Genomic DNA, 9,560 nt, shown 5'->3' with positions numbered 1-9,560 from the left:
CCCTGTTTTCATAAAAGTTCTTTTGTATGCTACAGGGTATTGAAAATTTAACACATTCCGATTGAAATGCGATTAAGCGAACAAATTCTCAGCTCGAGGAGGCAGAATCTGTTGAAACCCGAAAAAGGACTGCATTCAGTTACAAACATTGGATTCCCGGAAGAATGAGATTGATTTACAACATAATCGGAAATGGGTTTGCTGAAATTGATTTGATTAGCTCCTAAATTCGGATCACGAACTAAATCCTCCTATATTACCTGATTCGCTAAACAAATTGTCATCTTCTTCTCCCTCTCGATGCCATCAAAAACATTCAAGAATACTCAATTCCAAAGCTCACATGTGTTCCACTGCCCTATATTAACTATTAACTAAACCGGTTGGTCATTTCACATAGATTGAAGGTAAACTGTAATCAATTATACCTGATCTGAGAATGAATGATCCAAAAAATAAAAACCTACACAAACACTCATTGTAGCAAAATACACACACATACACACACTTCGTGGAATGAAGAAACTTCAATTTCTGGGTTCAAATTGATGGCGTTTAATGTCAAAGTGTTCTTGATCTCGTGGAGATCGTTGTAGAAACCTAAAAGAAAATCATGCCTAATCTGAGACATTGTAAAAACCCAGAAGAATATCAAATACCCAAAAGAATATCAAAAACCCATAAGCAAATAATTCTAAAAAAACACCATATGAAGATCAAGGTACCATTTTGTGTGTTTGTGTGTGTGTGGGGGTTTTTAAATTATTCTCTATATGAGCAGACAACCACTAGGATGATTAGAGGGTTTAAGGAGCCTGATGGGGTTTGATAGTCAATGGAACAATAAAAATAGGGAAAGAACGATGGAATCAACAATATAGAAGGTAAATGATTAAAAATGGAAGACGATGGAATTGATTGTTAATCAATTCCATCGTCTTCCATTTTTAATCATTTACCTTCTATATTGTTGATTCCATCGTTCTTTCCCTATTTTTATTGTTCCATTGACTATCAAACCCCATCATTGGTCCGACCTGCCATCGACCTGCCGGAACTGTGCCTATGACGACTACTCGTTCCACCAGCCAACGCTTAGAAGATCACGATGCCTTGTTATCCCAGTTGCAAGTCGAAATGGGGGAAGTCAAGATCCACATGGATGCTATGAACATCAATATCCAGAAAGAGCAACAGGAGAACGCTACCTTCCGTAAGACGATGCTAACGTGGATGCAAAATCAAGAGAAACAACATGCTACCGGGGGATCTGGTGCATCTGGCTCTGGCATTTTCTCTTCCCACACCCCTCCACGTCCGTCAGGATCGACTCCTCCACCGGTGGATGGAAACCCCCTGCCTCAGGACGTGGTCGCGCCTCCCCCTGTGGGCCTGCCCTGGACGGTGAAGAAGATTACACTACCGGAGTTTAATGGGTTCGATCCTCAAGGTTGGATTCAAAAGGCCACCCTCTTCTTCGAAATCAATGGTACACCTCCTCACTTTCGATTACGCTTGGCACAGTTGAGTATGGTTGGGGTTGCCCAACATTGGTTCACAATTGTGAGCCAACTCCATCCTCAATTGACATGGGAGGGTTTTCAGACGGAATTGTTACAACGCTTCAGTGGTTTAGAAGTGCAAAACCCCTTTGAACAGTTGGCGATGATCCAGCAGACGGATTCTACTCTGGAGTACATCGATGATTTTGAGTATTTGTTATCTCTCGTGGGCCCTTTACCGGATCGACAAGTTTTGGGGTATTTTGTGGCCGGCTTACAGGATGAGGTTAGACGATGGGTCCGTTTACAGCGTCCTCAAACTACTTTAGAGGTGATGTATGCCGCTAAGGATGTTGACGACCTCCTCCGCCCGACGACCGGTAACATTTCTCAGACCCGGTTTCGTTATTTGAACCGTTTTGGGGTATCTAATGGGTCTTTTCCGGAGCCCGGTCAGTTGTTGGGCCGTTCGGATTGTAATCGGGCCACAATCCCTAAATTGGGAGACAAACTTTTGAGTGGTCGCAAGGACGTCCATAGGACCTCCTCGTTTTCCAAATCGCTTTTCCCTTCTCCACCAGATTCAGGGCCGCCAGTGAATCGAGATCGCGGGGTACGTTCATTGACACGCACGGAATGGGAAGAACGACGAAAGAAGGGATTATGTTTTCGGTGTGGGTTACAATATGGGCCATCTCATAAATGTGCTGAAGCCAAGCTTTGTGTCTTATTGTTGGGGGACGATGAAGAGCTGGGGGATACAGATGATCAACTTCGGATGATGGATTACGGTTTCCCTGACGAACAAACAGGGGAACTGGTTCCTGAAGGCACATGTTCTGCTTTGGAGTTTACGGGGGGTTCTAAGACCACTCTCGGTGGTAAAACTCTTAAGTTTGAGGGCTTTATTGGGGGCATTCCAACAATCCTTTTGGTCGATAGTGGCGCGACTCATAACTTCGTCTCCCGTCAACTGGTGGTCGCTCTCAATCTCACGACGGTCAGTTTTTCAGGTATTAATATCAAATTGGGTGATGGGTTCATGGTGCGGGTGACAGAGCAATGCTTGGACCTCCAAATTCAAATTGGGTCTTGTGCATTTTTGGTCAATGCTCTGGTATTTGATACAGGAAATACGGACCTGATTCTGGGAATGCCCTGGTTGAATTCCCTAGGAGAAGTTATTCATAATTGGAACGCTGCTTGGATGAAGTTCGTTTGGGGAGGAAGGGAAATTACTCTACAAGGCTTACCTAATGGACAACGATCACACACTTCTCTTCACAACTGGCTTGCTTCTCATGACCCTCAGTTGCCAAACCAGTTGTCGAATACCAAAGGTCTGCTGTCGGTATTCATGGAGGCGGATAAACAAACAGAGTTCAATCGCATTTTGGAACAATTTGCTCTGGTTTTTCAAGAACCAACAGGTCTCCCACCGCCGCGTCCACATGACCATTGCATTCATTTAACACAACATCACACCCCAATTTGTGTTCGACCCTATCGATACCCACATACCCAAAAAGATGAAATTGAAAAACAAGTCTCTGAATTGTTATCTTTAGGAATGATACGTCCTAGTAAAAGCGCCTATGCAAGTCCGGTGATTCTGGTCCGTAAGAAGGATGATTCATGGCGTATGTGTGTGGATTACAGGGCCCTTAACAAAGCAACCATCCCTGACAAGTTCCCGATTCCAGTGGTGGAGGAATTGTTGGATGAATTGCATGGTGCTAAATTTTTTTCCAAATTGGATTTGAAGTCAGGTTACAATCAAATTCGCATGCATGAAGATAGTATCGACAAGACCGCTTTTCGAACACATGATGGCCATTATGAGTATTTGGTTATGCCCTTTGGGTTAATGAACGCTCCATCTACTTTTCAGTCGGTCATGAACGAGATCTTTCGTCCTCTATTACGAAAGAAAGTGGTCATTTTTTTGACGATATTTTGGTTTATAGTGCTACGTGGGGGGATCACTTACAGGATGTAGCTACTGTGCTCGATATCTTGTTAACAAATACATTAAGGGTAAATCGCAAGAAATGCTCTTTTGCGCAATCTTCTGTTGAGTATTTGGGACACATTATTGATGGCCAAGGAGTTGCCATGGATCCGAGTAAGGTGGAAGTTGTAGTCGATTGGCCTGTTCCTATGACCATAAAAGGGTTACGTGGGTTTCTGGGACTCACGGGATACTATCGAAAGTTTGTAAAGAATTATGGTAGCATTGCGCGCCCTTTAACCGACTTGACGAAAAAGGATGCTTTTCGTTGGCATCCCGACGCGCAAACCACCTTTGATTCCCTCAAACACGCCCTTGTCACGGCACCTGTTTTGGCTCTTCCGGATTTCTCTACACCATTTGTGGTGGAATGTGATGCGTCGGGCAGAGGAATTGGAGCGGTCCTTATGCAGCACAATCGTCCCATCGCGTACTTCAGTAAAGCTTTGAGTGATCAGAATCTCACAAAGTCTGCTTATGAAAGGGAGATCATGGCGTTAGTTCTTGCGGTACAACATTGGCGTACTTATTTGTTGGGTACTACCTTTGTGGTTTATACCGACCAAAAGAGCCTTAAATTTTTACTTCAACAGCGAATCACAACCCCAGACCAGCAGAATTGGGTGGCAAAATTGTTGGGTTTTAACTTCGAAATTCAGTACAAACCAGGGCGTGAGAATAGAGCAGCAGATGCTCTATCCCGACGTGACGAAGAAGGAACTTTCAGACAGTTAGTATCGGTTCCGGTATGGGCTCAAGGGGAAAAATTGATCCAAGAGGCTAAGAACGATCCTGAGGTTCAACGACTCATTCAAGCCTGTGAAGAGAATCCATCACGACACCCAGGTTTTGCAGTTAACCATGGTATTCTTTATTACAAAAATCGACTAGTCATAGCTCGCAACTCTTGCTTTATTCCTGAGTTATTACATGAGTTTCATACTTCAGCTTCTGGGGGTCACTCGGGATATTATCGTACATATCGCCGTCTTGCTAGCAATCTATATTGGCCGGGGATGATTAGACGGGTGAAAGAATTTGTAAGGGCTTGTGATGTGTGTCAACGTTGCAAAGCAAGTTCCCTGGTCCCTGGAGGACTTTTACAACCATTAAATATTCCAACCGCCATCTGGGAAGATTTATCTATGGACTTCATAACAGGCTTACCGAAATCCAAAGGGTTTGATACTATTTTAGTGGTGGTGGACCGTTTATCAAAATACAGCCATTTTCTCCTGCTTAAACATCCGTACATAGCAAAATCTGTTGCTGAATTGTTTGTTCGTGAAGTAATTCGTCTCCATGGTATTCCTAAGTCCATAGTAAGCGATAGAGACCGTCTTTTTATCAGCAACTTTTGGAAGGAAATTTTCAAGCTTCAGGGCACCAAATTGCATATGAGCTCAGCATATCACCCAGAGACAGATGGCCAAACTGAGGTGATCAATCGATGTCTTGAAGCTTATTTACGTTGTTTTGCAGTCGATCAGCCTCGTTCCTGGGCTATATGGGTTCCTTAGGCAGAGTTTTGGTATAACTCTACATTTCATGTTTCAACTGGTTCGACCCCATTTGAGGTAGTCTATGGTCGCAAACTGATGGGTTTTGAGCATTCTAACACTTCCTAAGTGTACATGCAACCCTAATAACCTTGGATCTATGTTTGTCTAATTATCATGCAAAGTTGAATTCCAAGGTTATATTCCTATCTAGCATACATGGGGAACAATTTTAACTTGAATCATAGATAGAATAACTTACCTTGTTGTTGCTTGAGTTCCTTGAAACCTTGTGAGCCTAGCACCCCAAGTGTGATGCCTCAAATGCTTCACACAACACCAAATGCTCTTGGAAAGACTCTTGAGATAACACACACTTCTCAAAATCGGCCAAGCCCTCTAGTTTCTTAGTGTTCAACTTGTGTCACCAATTTTGTGGAGAATGGGACTCTTATATAGTGTTGACACATCTAGGGTTACACCATGTAAACCCTAATGTGTCATGACTCTTCATTTCCATGACCCATGGGTTTGTAACTCCCATGAAGCATCCATGGAGCATCCTATGGGTAGAACCCAACTTGATAATCCATGGAGCCTCTTAGCCCACTATACAAGATATGAATGATTTACATAATCAACCCATATATTTAATTAGTTATCCTTTGATCACTTAATTAATTCCAAATTAATTCTTTGATCAACTAATCAAATAATATTATTAATATATTAGAACTTATAATATATTAATAATCTCCAAGTGTTATTTCTCTCATTTAGTCTATCCAATTGCATGGTGCCATGCAACCCAAATGGACCATGCCGGGTCGGGTCAAGTACAAGCCCGAAATAGTTATGGACTTAGACACCTTATCCAACAGTCTCCCACTTGGATAAGTCTAATAACTATATCTCTAGTACTTCAGGAACCGACCGGCAATCGTAGCTCTTTCAAGGTCTCTCGGAACTGAGAAGATGATGATACGCCATTTAAGATAAGTGATCATATAATCCTCCGTTCTAGATATCAGCCGGACAAATACATGGAACATTGTCTTGCTTATTGTCCAGCATTTGTTTCCCGATTTCCGATTTGTTTGACATAGAACTTAATTGAACACATCAACTTAGTTCTGACCGGGCCCGGTACATGGGTCAAAACAAAATCATCGAGGGGCCCAGATATCAGCTTCTAATCCAAGAAGGAACAGATAAACTTCGACTCATATGTTTGTTCTACCACTCATTGAATTACACACAAAAGCACGTTTTATAACATCGAGTTACCAATGCGTTTTCGTACGATCAATGCATAACCAACTCGTAAGTAACAAATCATATCTCTAGGTTTGAAGACTTATATGATATTACCGTCTCACGATCACTCGAGATAGAATTCCATGAAGTGATTCCAGTGAGCGTGGGTTGAGTCCAATACTCAGAACTTATGAGCACTCATGATTGTTGTAGCCTTGTCCAACACCTTAGACCTCTACAACCCATCATGACAGTCTTGATTCATACCTACTTCCGACATATGACCGACTGTGGAGGTTTGAATAATATGTTATACCAAACAAAATTATTCTGGAAGTCAAAACATGCAAAAGAAATATAGTAAACGATTGACAAGAGATAGCAACACTTTACTCATAAATAAAACACCTTTTATTCATCATCAAATGTCAATTACACTTTACAAATTTCCGGGTTATCTAACTACTAAAACTTATATCATCCTTTAGCCCTATGCTCCGAGCATGCTGGAGATGCTTAACCCTACTCAGTCCCTTCGTGAGGGGATCTGCTGGGTTCTCATCCGATGATACCCTCTTTGCCACGAGGTGTCCTTCTTCGATCCGATGTCTAATGAAATGGTATTTTCTGTCGATGTGTCTGGATCTCCCATGATCCCTTGGTTCCTTGGCTAAGGCAACAGCACTTTCACTATCACAGAAAATTTCCATTGGCTCTTTAATAGCTGGTACAACTCCAAGGTCTCCAATGAAGTTCTTCAGCCATATCGCCTCCTTTGCTGCTTCACTAGCTGCAATATACTCTGATTCACAAGTAGAATCTGCCACTGTCTCTTGCTTGGAACTCTTCCAAGAAATTGCTCCTCCGTTTAGGGTAAAGACCCAGCCCGACTGAGAGCGGAAATTATCCCTATCAGTCTGGAAGCTAGCATCACTATACCCTACAACTCTCAAGTCATCACTCCCACCGAGGGTAAGAACCCAGTCCTTAGTCCTCCGCAGGTACTTGAGGATATTCTTTACCGCAGTCCAGTGTGCCTTGCCAGGGTTCGCCTGATATCTGCTAACCATGCTCAAGGCAAAAGCTACATCGGGTCGAGTACACGTCATAGCATACATGATCGATCCTACAGCCGAAGCGTAAGGTGTTCGACTCATTTCTGCTATCTCAGCCTCAGTGCTAGGGCTTTGTGTCTTACTCAATCTGGTGTTACTCTGGATGGGTAACTCTCCTTTCTTGGAATCCTGCATGCTGAATCTCTTCAGCACCTTATCCAAGTAGGTACTCTGACTAAGTCCAATTAGTCTTTTACTCCGATCTCTCAAGATTCTTATCCCTAGAATATAGGCAGCTTCACCAAGGTCCTTCATAGCGAAACACTTCCCAAGCCAGGATTTTACTTCCTGCAGGGTTGGAATGTCGTTTCCTATGAGTAGTATGTCATCCACATACAATACCAAAAAGCTAACTATACTCCCACTAGCCTTGACATACACACAAGATTCATCTTCACTCCTAGAAAAGCCAAATTCCTTGACCTTTTCATCAAAGCAAAGATTCCATCTGCGAGGTGCTTGCTTCAATCCATAAATGGATTTCTCAAGCTTACACACTCTATTAGGGTACTCGTTGCTGACAAAACCCTCTGGCTGACTCATGTAAACATCTTCAGCCAACTTTCCATTAAGGAAAGCGGTTTTGACATCCATCTGCCATATTTCATAATCATGAAATGCAGCTATGGCTAACAGAACCCGAATAGACTTAATCTTGGCTACCGGAGAAAAGGTCTCATCATAATCCACTCCAGGAATTTGAGAGAAGCCCTTTGCAACCAGTCTAGCCTTATAAGTGTGTACTTTACCATCCATGTCGGTCTTCTTCTTGAAGACCCATTTGCACCCTACTGTCTTACGACCTGGTACATTTTCAACCAAGTTCCAAACTTGATTGTCATACATGGATTATATCTCGCTATCCATAGCCTCTTTCCATTTAGCAGACTCGGGGCCTGCCATGGCTTCCTCGTAGCTGTTAGGGTCATCTTGACTTATTAGTGTGTCATCACTAATAAGTGTCTCACCTTCTGCAGTAATATGGAATCCATAGTAATGCTCAGGTGCACTCCTAACTCTCGTGGAACGTCTCAGAGGTACAGATTTGTCAATTGGCTCAACAGGAGTTTCCTCCTCAAGTTGAGGGCTAGAGTTTGAAGTTCCTTCACCGCTTGATTCTTGAATTTCTTCAAGATCAATTTGCCTCCCACTGTCTCCTTGGCTTATAAATTCTCTCTCTCGAAAGACTCCTCTTCTTGCTACAAAGACCACATTGTCACTAGGTCTGTAGAAGAGGTAACCAAAGGATCGCTGTGGGTAACCGATGAAAATACACCTCTCGCTTCGAGGTTCGAGCTTATCATGAGTCTCGCGTCTCACGAAAGCCTCGCAACCCCAAATCTTGATGTGGTCTAGTTTAGGTACTTTACCAGTCCACATCTCGTGAGGAGTTTTGGCAACTTTCTTTGTAGGGACTAGATTAAGAATATGGGCGGTAGTCTCTAAGGCATACCCCCAGAATGAGATTGGTAGCGTAGCTCGACTCATCATGGAACGAACCATATCTAGCAAGGTTCGATTACGCCTCTCAGCCACACCATTCAACTGTGGTGTCCTGGGAGGTGTCAATTGTGAGACTATCCCACATTCCCTTAGATAGTCGAGGAACTCTGAACTAAGATACTCACCACCACGATCGGATCGAAGCATCTTAATGTTCCTGCCCAATTGATTCTCGACTTCCTGTTTAAATTCCTTAAACCTCTCGAAAGTCTCTGACTTATGCTTGATCAAGTAGACGTATCCATATCTACTATAATCATCAGTAAAAGTCAAATAATAACGATTAGCATCCCTTGTGGCATGTTTGAATGGTCCACACACATCCGTGTGTATAAGGTCCAACAAACCTTCACCCCTCTCACACGAACCTGTGAAGGGTGACTTTGTCATTTTTCCAAGTAAGCATGATTCACAACTATCATCTGACTTTAGGTCAAACGACTCCAAGACTCCATCCTTTTGGAGTTGGCCTATGCGCTTCTTGCTTATATGTCCAAGACGACAATGCCATAATGATGCTTTATCCAAGTTATTATTAGTAGAATCAATACACAAAACATTATTTCCTAAGTTATCTACAACAGATACAGCTTCATACACACCATCACAAGGTAATGCTTTAAAATAAAGAACATTATTAAAGAAAGCATCAATAGAACCAACTTCATTATTA

This window comes from Lactuca sativa, chromosome 4, assembly GCF_002870075.4.
Source record: "Lactuca sativa cultivar Salinas chromosome 4, Lsat_Salinas_v11, whole genome shotgun sequence".
NCBI lineage: Eukaryota > Viridiplantae > Streptophyta > Magnoliopsida > Asterales > Asteraceae > Lactuca > Lactuca sativa.
This window is presented reverse-complemented; position numbering follows the sequence as displayed.